The sequence below is a fragment of the Falco biarmicus genome, chromosome 10 (assembly GCF_023638135.1).
Source record: "Falco biarmicus isolate bFalBia1 chromosome 10, bFalBia1.pri, whole genome shotgun sequence".
Taxonomy (NCBI): domain Eukaryota; kingdom Metazoa; phylum Chordata; class Aves; order Falconiformes; family Falconidae; genus Falco; species Falco biarmicus.
In genome coordinates, this window is record NC_079297.1 from 1,112,654 (window position 1) to 1,125,171 (window position 12,518).

Consider the following 12,518-nt stretch of genomic DNA (forward strand, 5'->3'; position numbering starts at 1 on the left):
GAGACACTGGCCCTTGCCACCGGCCACCCCAGTGACACAGGGAGGACGGCCACGAACCAAGCTGGGCACGTGTGCCAGTGCACCGGGTAGCCTCTACAGTGCTGGGGACACACTACTCGTGCCCACTGTGGTTCCTATGGAGGGTGGTGCTGGGCACCCTTTTTTTTTTTTTTTTTTCACCAACCACTTTGAGACACAGCTGCAAAACACTGTACAGGCGGCTGCAAACCCCCCTTACTGCTGCCAGGTTGACTCTGCCTGGGTGCGGACTGGGCACTGGTGCCCTGGGGACTGACCATCAGGCAGGACAGCCTGCTGCCACCCTCCTCCTGGATATACCCCACTTGCTCTGGTCTCTGGGCACAGGCAGCCCAGCTGTCCAAGGGAGGAGTCAGCTGGCATCCCCACAAAGTGGTCCCCAGGTGCTGGGAACACTGGGATGCAGAGTAAGCTGAGCCCCCTGCTCTCCACTGCAGCCACCCATGGGGCCACCACTTTTGTAACCACTGCACAGGGCTGCCACCAGCCATTGAAGCCTGTCCCCACAGTGTCCTGCTGCGTGAGCCCACTGTGCTTGATGCCAGCCCACCCAGGCAACACCACCCCCTCCACCAGCTCTCTGTGGGACAGTGGTACAGGGCTCCTCTCTGGTGCACCCTGTACACAGGAACAAAACCCCACAGAGCTGGCAGAAAGGTGCTGGAGGGGCAGGGTAGGAATGCCATGGCCGTCCCAGGGGCTGCATGGATCCACAGCATTGATCAAGCTGTCATAATTGTCACCTCAGGGTCTGTTGGAACACTTGGAGCACAGGGCTGTCTGGCCCTACAGTGATAGATGGGGCACATGGGCATGGGGCCATACCTAAATGCCATTAGGAAAGCAGAGTTTAAAAAAGTGAAAGGTGCAATAAAGAAAAGGCCAAAAGCAGCAGGATTAACCTCATTAATTGTGTGGTATCATAGTAAAAATCTGTTTGCTGATGAGGGATCTGTCCATATGAATATTTGCTGTGGTTTACATGCAATCCCAAATGATGTGGGGAGATGAGATGCAGCGTCTTTGCCTCACACTCTTCTAGCAGCCTTCTGAGTACTGACAAGTGAGGATATTGCCCATTCTGCAGAACCAAAGGCAGGACTGGGGAACACTCCAGTTTTCTTTTTTGAAGCAACCTGCAAGCTAAGAAAAGATGCTGGGCTATTGAAACCTTGCCCAGCTGGAAGGGCTCACCCAAACCCAGGGCAGACATCCTGTCTCCAGGATGACACATGCCTGAAGAAACCAGAATTAAACCAATTACAGAGGATAAAGGACAGAAACTATGGGCAGGAGATGCAGGTCCCAGGGTAGAAACAAGAGCTGTAGGGGTAGAGGTGGGGATATCTCCTCTGTGTAGGTCAAGAATGACCTGAACCTGCATGCAAAAACCTGTGATTTTTACCGGCAGGGAGCAGTAGTCCAGCCCTCAGACACACCAAGGCCAGATCCAGGAGCTGCTCAGCAGCAAACAGAGAAACACAGGTCAACATGCCAGCAGGACACAGAAGCTTTTAACCTGGAAAAAGCTCTTGACCTCTACTGGGGAAAGTTTCTGCTCAGCAACTTCCAGAGAGAGATAGCTGGGAGACCCCAGGCAGGTAAGGGGAAGGAGGTGCAAGTAGAGCAGCACATGCAGAATATCACTGTTCCCACCACACATACGTTATCCTAACAAACGGCCATGAGCAGTATGAGCAAGAGCAATCTAAGCCTACAACCCGCAGGCATATGCCATGCCATGCCCTGCCCTGCCCTGCCCTGCCCCACTACTCACCCAGTTCACCCTCTGCTCCAAGTCAGGCTCCTTGTCAAGGGGGCCCTGGTGTGCTTAATAAAAAGGCTCATCAAAGCCAAATCAAGGACTTAAAGACAGCCTGCTGTGCTTTCCAGAGAGGTGATTCTCAGAGCAGCTGCTTAGAGACATGCTGCACTTCTTGGTATCCATCTCTTTCTGGAAACTCAGCAGAGGAGAGGAGACTGGCTGGTGCTCGGCATGGCTCTGCCACAGTGCCTTGCTGCCTGAGCCTGCTGTGTGATGTGGGTACTCTCCTGCCCAGTGCATCAGCCTGGCCGCATTATCCCAGCCACAAGCGGGAACCCTTTTACTATTCTGCATTTGAAGTCAATCCTTTGCTTGAAGCTGCTTCCTTGCAGGGTGCTGGGGACTTGGCTTTCCCTGAACTGCAAAGGACAGAGAAGCTCCATGCGCCCTGCTCTGGGGGATTTAAGTGCCAGGCCTGGACTAATTTCCTTCACAGCCCCATGTGGATGTTGCTATCACAGAATAGCAAGTGGCTTTGGAAGCAATTGGATTTCACAGCATACCTGCCCAGTCCTAGGGAGCTGCCTGATACCAGTGCTCCTGCACAGGTCTCCATCCCCAGCTGTGTGATGCAGCCTGTGCCCAAGCACCTTGGGACGGGAGCTTGACCACTGGCACGTGTCTGGGAATAGGGACAGAGCTTGCTGGTGACAGTCCAGGTGCCTTGGCCCCGTAGGAAAACATCAGGGAATACTCACAGTTAAATACTGGCAACTTAAAGAAGGAAAAGTGGTCAAAACCTTCCCTGTGTAAAATTTTTGCAAGTTACTTTATCACAAGGGCAGGTGAAAGGCCCCTGGTTACAGTGGGCAGAGGATAGGGGAACATCTCCAGACCACCTTCAGGGACCCCCACCAGGCAGGGCAGCCCCTCTCACCCTGGGCAGCAGCTGCAGCCCATAAACGCCTCAGCCTTTATTTTCCGCTGAGGACAAAAGCCATCAACAAAGTCCTAATTAAAAAACAACCATGAAGCAAAAAGCACAGCTAATTGCTTTTTGACTGCAGAACAAAAGCCGCTCCTTTGCCTAATTACACAGTGAAAATGAGAATTCAAACCCGAATTATAAGTAATCACACAAGCAAAGAAATGGGAGTGAATGCCTATAGGAACCTGAACACACGCCTGAGCACAAAGACAAGGCAACAGCTATAAAAGGGGGATGACAACGAAAGTATTTAAGAGTCATTATATTGAGTTAATCTGCTGCTCCTCAAGTACCTTCCTCCACCGAAGGTGCATCCTGGGGCACTGAAGCTCCACAATACTCCCGAGAAGTCCTACGGGTGAAATCATGGGCTGCCTCTGGCAAGGGGACCGCATTGCCCAGCAGCGTTCACTCACCCACCGAGCCAGAAGAACCGGAGTGCAGCCTCCCACCCAGGGCACACCATGCTTCTCCCACCTTCTCCCACCTCCTCCGTGGGTCTAAGCCAAGCTGGCATGTTCTGCAGGGCCAGAGAACACGCACGTCCCCTGAGGGCAGAGCTTCCCCACAGACAGGTGCCCCAGGCTCCCTGTGGGGTGGCAAAGGGTCTGCAGGGACAGACACCCCGGGTGGGAACCCGAGCCCCGCAGCTCGTCATGTCCCAAGGCCACATGGTGGCCCACGTGAAGTGAGCCGAGTGGCCCGTCTCTGAGATGGCAGTGGGCCTGCAGCACTGCGGGGAAAAGGGAAAAAATCCTTTTGTTCCTAGAATAATCAGTGTGGGAGAAAGGAGGTGGGGAAACAGGAGGAGAAAAGTAGGTTACACTGAAAATCTCACGGTCCGCATTGGAAAAGCAAGTCCCGTGCTCCTGAGGGCTGCGTGGAGATGATGGTCAGGAAAGATGGAAACAGTCAAATTAATGTGTCCTTACCCAGAGGACAGTTAACCTGCAGAGCTCCCTGTGCCAGGAGGTCCTCGCATCAAGTACGAGGTGTCAGGCCATGGAAAGGGGATGGCACTGGACAGTATAGGGTGCCTCCTTGCTGAGATGTGGTCCGACACCTGACCTGGCCCCACTGAAGACAAGACTTGCTGTTGTCCTGAGGCCCTAGACACCACCTGGGCAGCCGGGTACCAGGAGGGCAGCAGCACAGAGGAGGCACCTGGCCAAGAAGCAGCGTTTCCCAGTGGCCAGAGCATGGGACCGTGACTTGGCCCATGGCACAGGCAGGCAGGAGCCTTTGCACCAGCCACCCTGGCTCAGTCACCGCTTCCACTGCACCCGTGCGTGTGGCTCCCACCTTACGGCAGGCAGGCAGAGCCTGTTCAGGGAGCTGGGTACAGGAGGGCTCATGGTGCTGGGTAGCCATGAGTTGTGCTACTGGGAACCTGCCCTCCAGGCTAAACCCCCTGCCCAGGTCCAAACCAGCCCCAGATGCAGCAGCATCCACGACATTTAAACCCAATTATTCCCACTTGCAGTAAGGACCAGAGCGTGCTCTCCCTGAAATGCCGAGTGCTGCATATGAATCAATAGCTCATTTCTTTCTCTTATCAGAGGGGATCGGGGAGGGAGAGACCATCAACATGAGGAAATCAAAGAAAATGGAAATGGCATAGCAACAAGCTGATGTCTGAGTGAGCCTCGCGATATCAGCTGGAGGTCGTTCTTCTCTTCATGCTTCACGAAGAGTGCCAAGGGACTGCCACATCACTAGCAAATTCAGAGGTGCTGGGAGATGCAAAAGCCTTTTGTCACCAAGTTTTGTAAGCACAGCACCAAGTTGCAGCTCGCCCAGGGGGTGGGAGCTCTGGTTTGGCCCCATGCTGAAGAAACAGCCTGAGGCCACCAGCCCAGTAGGGACAGACTCTGGCCAGGAGCCACAGCACAGCTGGGCACCCAGCAGAGGAATGGCTGGAGCTTGTGCCCAGCACCACATGTGTGGTTCCTGGGCATGGCCAGTGGTTATGGGGGACGAGATCCTGCCTCAAGTCATATCCCCTCCCTCCAGAGCTGGCTGCACTGGGAGGGTCAAACTCAGGCAACGTGGTGCAAGGCTGGGGACTGAACTGCCTAGATACTGACCTCCTGGGGCCATGGTGCTGCTCTCGGTGCCCAGCAGAGATGTATGCTGGTGCAATACATACCCACATCCATATCACCCCCTGCCATACCATCCCCTACCCATAGCTCCAGCACTAAAGCCCCACAGAGCCCAGACGTGGCTGCAGCGCTGCTAAAGCGCACTTTCCTCCAGGGCAGCCTTGTTCTCAGCAGTAATGATCTCACCCTTCATAGACAAATCCCCACAGGTTTCTGAAAGAAAGTAACTGCTTGAATGTGTCCCAGTCCCCAGAAATGGCGAGGGGGAAATTGCTAGCCTGCGATTAAACATTTTTCAGTGATAAAAGCAGCATCCCAAGGATGATGGCATTGCCCAACCTTGAAGTCTCTGTTTAGCAGACACAGCCAGCATGCACCAGTGGGTGCTCTTCCCAGGTGGCCGTGGCCGTCAGGCAGCTGGGGAGGCTCACGTGCACGCTGCTGCACCCCAACCCTGTACTGCTCAGTCACTCCGTGGCAGGGATAAAGGGCCATCCAGTGCCACTGCTGGAGGGCCCAGCCATCGAGCCTGTCCCCCCTCAGCCAGCACTCTAGGAAAGTCCATCAGGTTTTTAACTTCAGTAAATTCTGACCACTAATTGCACCCAGTTAGCCATTCCAATAAGCTATAAACTCCCTTGTGAATGTTACAGCCATCACCAGCAGTCCACTGGGCCATAATGATCACCGGTATCATTTGTAAACACAAAATTACCCTGATGTTCTGTAGGAGGATGCTGCTCCCCTTGATCCAAAAAGAACCAACTCCCTTTCAGGGCAGTGATGCCCTGCGGAGGGGACAGGGAGCATGGCATCCCCAGCTGAGGGACCCTGGGTCAGAGCCTGGCAGCACCCACTGACTCTCACAGGCACCATCTCGTAAGAGATGATTTCAATGTTCATCTACCTTGCATCAGAGGCTGCTTTTGAAAATCCTTGCCTGCCTTGCTGTGCCCAGATACCTCTGAGGTGGCCAAAGGTAAGTAAGATTTGAGAGGAATCATGTCTGAACCACCTGTCTCCCCCAGGATCACACGCTATGCTGTATTTGCCCTCAGTCCTCAGCAGAAGGCAGAAGCTCTGCACAACAGCCTGGAGAAGGACGACCAAGATAAGCACATGAAGTAATTAAGCTCCAGCTCACATCTCCCCCATGTCCCCCAGGCTTGATGTGTGCTCTGGACACAGGAGAATCACACACTGGAGTTGTATCAAATGCTGGAGGGTAGGAGAGATGCTCACAAGAAACAGTACATATTTTTCTGTTGAAGAGAATTTTTCAAGGGGAAAGCAATATACCCAGTTAAAAAAAAGAAGCGAGACTAACAGCAGCCAGCCAGCCTGGCTGTGGTCATCACCCTCTGAGTGCCTCTAACACTCCGGATACAGCTCAGCACCTTGCCTGGTGGATCACTGTTAGCTGCAGCACTCTGACATGGGAGACGGCTGGCAGAAAGGCATCATCTTCCTTGCTGCTTGGTGTGGCATCTCTGCAGAGATGCTCTTCAACAAGAGCTGCCAGCCAGGGTGCTTCGCAGCTCCTGTGAGACCGTGTACCCACAAAGAGCCCACCCCGGCAAGAGCTCAGCCAGCCTGGCACCAGCTCCTCCTGCACGAGCCCCAGCACAGCCGGCAGGTGGGCAGCAGGGTGCTGAGGGGCACCAGCCTGACCCAGCTGTGGGCAGCTGCAGCCCTTCCTCCCAGGAAGAAGAGGCTGGGACCCAGGAGACCCAGACTTGCTGTGGCCACCAAGGGAAGTCAGGAGCAGGGCTGACTGTGGGGAGAGTTTGGGGGCCAGGGGAGCGGGCAGGTATGGGCTGGATGAGGGAGGATGGGGCAGCTCTAGGCTGGGGCTCTGGCAGCGGGGCTCGTCATTAAGACTCGCCAGTCCTAATCCGCCCCTCCTTCCTCCTGCCCGAATAGCTGGGGTCTGGGTTTACCTCGGGAAGGAGAAATGCTATTTATCATATTTCTTGCAAATGTTCTTCTGCCTCAGCAAACCAGCACTGGCTTACGTAAGAGACCTCTGGGATATTTGCAACAGGCGAAGGCATTTGAGCATGCAGGAGGTGTGTTTTGTAACACAGTGTACGCTCATGCAAGCAGGCTGGGGACGCAGGCAGGAAGCTGCTGCAAAGAAAGAGCCAGCACTACAGTCCCAGAGCTGTGATGGCGCTTTTAGGTCCTCTTCCCCAGAGAAAAGACCAAAGAGCAAGGGATGGCATTCTCCCTGCCAGCTTGTACTTAAGCAGACTGCCTCTGAAAGGCAAGAGTCTGTGAACAAGAGCACTGAGGCCTGTCACGGCCCTGAAACCTCAGGGTCTGTCTGATACCTGACAGGATCTTTTGTCCACAGCTCACGGTGCTTAGGGTCCAGAGCCAGAAGAAAATCATCAGCATCAGCTCTCCTTGTTCACTCATTTGGATTCAGCACAGCATCTCCTTTCCCATCCCATCCCTAAGCCAACCCTGCCACCAAATCTCCCACACGTTCCAGGCAGCACCATGGCTGCTGGGTTAGAGACACCTTCCCAGCAAGAAGAATCCTGTAGCATCTGTGCTAACCATGAACATGTCTGCAGCTACAGCTGCGGGACTTCAGGGAAGCAGCAATCCTGTCTGGTTTATTCAACAACTAGTATAAAATCTTTGCCATGATTCAGTTGACTCTGGTGCAGAAAGAGTCGAAGAAGCTCTAGGTACACCCTTGGGCTTCAGATCTGGGGGTGGTGCAGCAGGGGTATCTAGTGGTTATAGGACTGGTTATATTGGTTATAGGATGTTTATAGGTTCCAGCATTTAGGTCACCTGGGATCAGTCTCAGTTTCATGTGCATTGGCCTCTTGTCTGACCTTATTTCAGTCAAAGCAGCAGGAATCCCGGACACTTTGGCATCAGGCTGTCCCAGGGCTCTCACCGGGGAGATGCAGAGGGATGCCAGGAGCTTTGGAAACTCGACGGGCAATCCTTCCATGCCTGGTTCTGCATTTGTACCATGGGGTTGCAAGACAGCTGCCTGGCTCTCATTTGCTTTGTCTCCTTCTGTGGTGATGCTCTGGTGCTGGGACCAAGTCATGACAGCAAACCAGGCAGCTGCTGGGCTGAGACCTTGTGCTTGTGCATTTCAAGCAAAAGCTGACAGCTAAATAAGACCTTGTGCTGGACTGCTGCACAGGTAAACCCTCTTCCATGGTCAGATTCACTGTGCTCCGCCTGCAAAGATAAAGACAGAAATTTAGTGCAGAAAACAAGAAGGACTTCTTGAGTGGTGGCTGCACTCAAGTGCTGAGTGGTAACAACAATAGGTTGTTACAGGAGTGTGGGCACCTTCGAGGTCAGAGCATTCCTCACTCTGCACTGGCAAAGGATAAATACATCTAGTCCAGCCTTCGTGGTGGCTGCTCGTTCAACCTGTTAGTCAGACGCCTGCACTTAATGGACTCCTCAAGGCCCTTTGGCAGGCTGGGGTATAAAAGTTGTCTTGAACCTGCAGCAATGCCCAAGGGTTATGAGCTGGGTGCTGCAGGCTGGAGCCAGGCTGCTCGGTCGGCACATCCCTCTGCAGTCCCTATAATTTAGTAAACAACAAGGAGAGTGGTGCTGGCAGGCGGAGGTGGCTTGCCCTTACACATGAGATTACTGAATTTCAGGGCTATAAAAACAGGACTCGCAGCCGGAATAAGGCAAAAGACTGGTGGATCACTCACCTGGAATAAGTCAGGTATGATCCCACAGCAGAGGTGAAGGGAAGATTTAATTCCTGCTTATCTTCCAAATGCTCTGCTGGGCTAGCTTTAAAATCACCGTGCTTTTAAGGGAAGCTATGGCAGTTGCTGAGCAGGAAATCCTGCAGTGACAACCACCTGAACTCACTGGAAGAGATTGTGGCCCTTGCACCCAGCCACACAGTCCCTTGCCCTGCCCAGTCTCCCCCAGCTCCTCTGCTGGTGGAATTCCCCTTATGCCATCCCATACCGTGTCAGAGGCAGCACACACTTAAGCCATCACAATGCACTGCACTGGTTTATACTGTTTGCATACACCTCTTAGCATTATAGATTTGGCCTTTGTCTTTGTTATTTGTGTCTCCAGTTCTTCCCCTACTAAGTACATTAGTTGCCATGGAAACAATTATTTCATTGGTATAAGTAATCTTCACAACAACCACAAAAGCACCAAAAAGTCAGTTCATATGCTGTACCTTCCACTTAATTCAGTTAGTTGCTAATTAGCTCTTCCCTTTAAAGTGATCAAAATCTCTGCCACCAATAATCTGTAGGGAAAAGTAAAGAGTTTTGACTGGGTGCTTTGATTGTTTGTGCAACCACCATCCAGCCGCTCAGGCTCAGCGTGGGAGGACCAGAGGACATCAGCTGGATGTAGGAAGCACCCGGCAACTCGCAGCATCAGTGCCCAAACCGCTGAGCAAAGCAGAAGGACCCAGCACAGTCCCAGTGCCATGGAGCTGACACAGTCATTGCACCGGGGCAGAGGGTGCAGCATCCCCGCGCAGTGACGTGGGGATGCCGTGGGGACACCTCGCTTGGGAACCCACCAGAGCTAGTGCACTCCAGACTGAGCAACCCTCACTCAGCAAGCTCCTCTTTTGCGCTGTGCAGGCAGTGAAAACGCTGTTTCCTGCTGCATGCCAAAATAATGGGTCCTCAGGTGACGAGGGAGAAAGAAGCGGGTAGCAGGGGCCCTGCGGGCATCTCGCTGCTGGGCATCGCAGCTGGCGGTTACTGCCTGCAGCAGCGACAGCAACAGCTTTGCTGGGCCAGCCTCTGCTGCACCCCGCATCACACAGGTCCTGCGCCTCAGCATCCCTGGGCAGGTCTTCAGAAAATGAACCCTGCTTTGCAATATACCAAAGTTTATCCAAGGCTTTACATTAATGAGAGATGATTAAAGTCCCAAATCAGGCTCTCACAAGGTGTCTGATGGCACACCTGGAGCTGGCCTCTCAGCACAGGACACCAGCTGAGCCACCCAGTGCACGAGTGCCAGCTGGGCACTGCTGGTTGTGGGGCTGCAGGGCCAACATGCGGGGTGGTTGATTGGTGGAGAGGGCACTTTGCATCAAGCCCTAGCTAGATTTGTGGAAGCAGGTTTAGGTGGATCCAGGGGTGAGAGGGAATATGAGCTGGGCACATCGTGCCACCTCTGCCCGATGAGAGAGAAGTGGCTCACCTGAGGATGCTCCAGGCTGATAGCCTCGTCATCCTCTCAAGTGCTGCTGAGTGTGAGATGTCAGATGAGCACTTCTGGGTGTCTGGTGAGAGCTGATTATGCAGAGCCAGGCTAATATTAGCAGTCAGACAAGCTCTTTGGTCTGGAAAGGAATAGGCAAAAAGCAGACTGGAAAAACTAACCTGATCATAAATCACTCCCAAAGAAGCTGATGTCTCCAGTGATCCATCCACAAGAATAAACCCAGGGACACCCCCTGGACCGTGATCAGCCAGGCTGGATCTGCAGGTTACAACAGCAAGGGCTGAATGTGTCAACGGGATGGGACAGACTGAGCCACTGGCTTATTTCTCTTCTTTGTCTCTGCACAGGGAAAATTTACTGCAGCTCAAATAACAACACGGCAATTAATTCTTCCTGCCTTCTCTATTTGGCAGTCACTGCAGCAGGGAACTGATAGCAACATTTCTGAAGGTTAGGAGCAGTGCTCAGGAGGTCACAAGCCTGGCAATCCATGAATCCTGAACAGAACTACACCATCACCTCTTCTGGATGTTATCATGTCTTGTTTTCTTTTTACTCATGAGAAACTTGTTCCTCTAACATGTGCTGCTAACTCCTCAAAGACTTTGAGATGTTCTGGGATCAGCACCAGCTGGCTGGTGGCTGGAGGGACCACAGAATCCTCCAACGGCTCCTACCTGCTTGGTGCTGAGGGTGTGAGTGCTGGAGCTACTCTGGTCTCACCACATTTTTTGGTCAGCTGGGGAAATCAGTACTGTTCACTGTCAGCAAATGGCGCCCCTGGGGAGATGCTCCTGGAGGACCTGAGACGAGCAAATCGCTTCAGAGATAACTGAAGCAGCTGTGACTGCTGCTCCAAGCCCATTGCAAGAGACAGCGGTGGGGACAGAAAGACAAAAAAACATCAGTTTTTTAAGTCAGTCAGCTGGTTAAATCAGAGGCCAATTCAGCAGCCAACAATTATTTGGACAGAAGAAGTCCAAAGAGATCTCCAGAGTTTGGGGAGACCCCAAACACTCTAATACAAAGGGCCCAGTCCCAGATGGAGAAAAGCCTTTGGTGGCAAAGGGATGTGAAGAAAACCCTTAATTATCCCTGGGAGGAGAGAGCTCATGTTTGCCAGCTGACTGTCACATTTCTCTTAGCTTGCACAGCCAACACCTCTCTTTTCTGTGGTTGTATGGCACTGTGGACCATGAAGTTGCAGCCCATGCCTGGTCTTCCAGCATGCTGCCACATCCAGGGAACCCAGAGGGAGCACAGGCAAGGTGTGCAACTGCGAATTCTTTTGCACTAGTGCCCATCTCTAAAGTGGCCCAGTCCTGCAATGTGGGCTGCGGTGGAACGGAGCCCAGTGGGATGGGGCAGCACGGAGTCTGGTTGCTGCTGGCCCAGTTCCCTTGTGCCTCCAGGAGGACTCAGGGAGGGAGGCGAACTGCTTGCAAATGGGGCACTGTCAGGTCAGACAATCTATTTTCTGTCCCCTCCCAGCAACTCTGGCATTATTAGAAGGTGCTGATGTCTCCAGATTGATAAACAGGAGCAGAGGAGCTGCAAGGGAAGGTCACTGGTAATCACACGCCAGACAGCCTGATTGCTTTTTCATATTGCCAAGTGAGGCATTCTGCCTGTGAAGTGTCACCCTCTGGGCTGAACTTCGCACACACAGGGACACCTCATCCCAGAGAGGGCACACGATATGTGGGGTCCAGGCCACTTTCTGACTTGCCTTCCCACAGCTCTCCCTGCCCTGGTGTGGGAGCGCCAGGCTGAAATGCAGCCACTCCACTCCAGCGCCTGTGTTGCCTAAACAAAATCAGCTTTTCTTTCCCACAGTCCCTGCGCAATCCCACAGCTTAGAGTGTCTTCACTTCTAATGCCACCACTTCTCATCCTGCACGCTCTTTCTCTCCTTACGTTCCTGTATCTGCCTGCCTGTTCCCACCCGCGCAGTGTGTTTCACACAGGGACTATAAGCCAGGGCTGCACCAAGGTCTGGCCTTTTTTAAGTGCGTTCTGGGAGACTGGACTTGCTGTAAGGACTTGAAGGCTCAGATTCAGCTGGCCGAGTTGCCCCTAGATCGCTTATTAGCTGCTCAAGGCTTCATTCCCCAGGACCACTCCGCAGAGGTGGAGAACAAGCCATTCAAGCAGCTTCCAGAAGTGGTTCGCAGGTCAGCTCCCTGATGAAGATACCAGCGTCATTAACAGTGCTCTGTCTCTGCCCTGGTAACCAGGCCTTTCTTGGGGCTCTCGCGGTGACCACCGATGCGAAGCCCTGATTGAGGGGACTGTGGGTATCTGGCTCCAAGGCTCAGCCTGCTTATGTCAGCTCCCTGCTGGAGCAGGACAAGATGCTGGAGGCAGTGGGACAGTCCCTGCACAGCACCCACCCCACCACAGATAC

General features: G+C 53.3%; 1 long non-coding RNA gene across 1 annotated transcript; it reads right to left on the reverse strand.

The window, feature by feature from the left end:
* Window positions 1-7,502: 7,502 nt before the first annotated feature.
* On the reverse strand, window positions 7,503-11,324 carry LOC130156291 (uncharacterized). Its single transcript, XR_008824368.1, has 2 exons — window positions 10,270-11,324; window positions 7,503-8,110 (listed from the first exon to the last, which is right to left on the reverse strand). It is a non-coding gene; the product is annotated as an uncharacterized LOC130156291 (long non-coding RNA).
* Window positions 11,325-12,518: the final 1,194 nt, after the last annotated feature.